A 2646-nucleotide genomic window follows, 5' to 3' on the forward strand; every position below is an offset into this window, starting at 1 on the left:
GCCCCCTTAAATGTAACCTGATATTTCCTACTAATACATTAGAGCAACAGAAAGAAGAAACCATTTTTTAACTGGTGAAAATACTAGTGTTCTGATCCTTTTGCATCTAATCAGTGTATAGAATCTTATTTCATTCATTTATTCATTCAAGGTGTTCTACGTGTGGTTCGACGCTCCTATTGGCTACCTCTCCATCACAGCTAACTACACCGACCAATGGGAGAAGTGGTGGAAGAATCCTCAGCAGGTGCTGGCCAATGACACATCGCCTCATCGTTTCAGAATTAACCTCCTGAGTTTAATGCAAATCAAATCTGTCTTGTATATCTTCAGACTTGTTTATTTTTGTTTGGTGCAGGGTTATTATAATTACCTAAAACTGATATTAAAACAAGTTAAAGCCCATAAAAAAAGTTTTGTTACTTGAAATAAAATTTTAACTAAAATTAAATAATAAACACACATTTAGTTAGTTTCTTGTTTTAATTTAACTTTGCATTCTAAAATAATAACTAGAATTGAAAATCAAATCAGAATGAATTAAAAATATATAAAACAATATAAAGAACAAAATTACTAAAATTAAACAAAAATGTTACATTTTGATATATACGAATATAATAGTATCTCAATGATGCTAAAATGAAATAAATATTAATAAAAACCATATAGAGATATTAAAATGCAAAACAATAACTACTGAAAATACAAAAAACTAAATAAGAAAAAATATGGAAATAAATACAGATTCAAAATATTAATAAAAATATAGCAGTTTTCTCAATTATACAAAAATAATACTAGAATTTTGTATATTTTAAGACTTAAATTTTACATTTTTAAAGATAACATGTTTTTCATTCATTAACTATTTTAATTTGGAAATTGCTTGTGTATTTCACAAATAATAACAAAGAAACAGCAAGTAACATTGAATTATATTTACATTTAGTCGTTCAACAGAGGTTTTTATCCAAAAGAGCGATGAAATACAATATATCATTATATTATTACAATATATAATCAATATATATCATTATCTCGCATTTTTAACAAATCTCAGTTAGCTTAACGCAGCAAACACATGGCAATTTGTGTTTTTTTTATTGCATAGTAAATAAAAAGAAAACCGATAGAACAGAAAAAGACCTTTTTTTATTTTTGTTAATTGTTCAATAAATAAAAAGATTAGAGAAGCTAGTTTTTTTTAAAGAGAACAGACATTAAAGTTTAAAAGAGGCTTTCTTTTTAAAGACTAGAATTAGAATAGAGTTGTGCTAGAGTTGTGTGTGAGCGTGTGATGCTCTGTGTGTCCTGCAGGTGGAGCTCTATAACTTCATGGCGAAGGACAACGTTCCCTTCCACAGCGTAGTGTTCCCTTGTTCACTTCTCGGGGCTCAAGACAACTACACACTAGTCAATCACCTCGTCGCTACGGGTGAGACCTGATCAGATCAATCACAGAACATGAACACATACAGAAGAATGATGATAATCTGATCGAATATGCACATACATAGTCTAGTAAATAAGGTTTTGAAAGAAGTCAGACTCTCTCTGTTTGATCAGAAATACAGTCAAAATAGTGAAATATTTTTGTGATGTAAATCATCTGTTTCTGTGTGAATCTGTGTTAAAGTGTAATTTATTTCTGTGATGCTCCGCTGTATTTTCAGGCATCATTCCTCCAGTCTTCAGTGTCACATGATCTTCAGAAATCAGAATAATATGATGATTTGATCTGATCAAGAAACATTTCTGATTATTATCAATGTTGAACACAGTTGTGCTGCTCAATATTTTTGTGGAAATTGTCATGCATTTAGGATTCAACCACAAAGATCTGAACAGCAGAATAAAAACATTCTAATATTTAATAATAATAATAATAATGATGATGATTGTTGTTGTTTGTTTTCACGTGCTCAGAATACTTGAACTACGAGGACACCAAGTTCTCGAAGAGCCGCGGGCGTGGGGTGTGTTCGGGGACATGGCTAAAGACACGGGGATCCCGTCAGACGTCTGGCGCTTCTATCTTCTGTATCTGCGTCCCGAGGGACAGGGACTCAGCCTTCTCCCTGGAGCGACATGGCCCTCAAAAACAACTCGGAGCTCCTCAACAACCTCGGGAACTTCATCAACCGGTGCGTGCTGCTGGAGAGAGAGTTATTACAGGATCATCTTCTGCGCTACATAAACACACACACACACACACACACACACTCACTTACACACGCACACACACCACACACTCACTCACACACCTCACTCACACCTCACACACTCACTCACTCACACACACACACACACAACTCACTCACACACTCACACACACACTCACACACTCACACACACACACACACAGACTCTCTCTCACACAACCGCACACACTCACTCACATGTATCATATACTCTCACCTTACACACACAACACACACACTTACTCTCACACACACTTATTCTCACTCACCATGCCACACTTACTCTCTCTCTCTCTCACACACACACTCACATGTACACAACACACACTCACATGTAAACACAATCTCTCATACTCACACACTCAAAAGTGCACACACTCAGTCTCTCTCTCACACACACACACACACTCAGTCTCTCTCTCACACACACACACACACACAC

The 2646-nt window shown here is 35.1% G+C and overlaps 1 pseudogene; it reads left to right on the forward strand.

Moving 5' to 3' along the window:
• LOC113088795 (methionine--tRNA ligase, cytoplasmic-like) overlaps positions 1-2147 on the forward strand; it is a 13530-nt pseudogene extending 11383 nt beyond the window's left edge.
• The last annotated feature ends 499 nt before the right edge of the window (positions 2148-2646 follow it).

Source organism: Carassius auratus, unplaced genomic scaffold, assembly GCF_003368295.1.
Source record: "Carassius auratus strain Wakin unplaced genomic scaffold, ASM336829v1 scaf_tig00047316, whole genome shotgun sequence".
Lineage (NCBI taxonomy): Eukaryota > Metazoa > Chordata > Actinopteri > Cypriniformes > Cyprinidae > Carassius > Carassius auratus.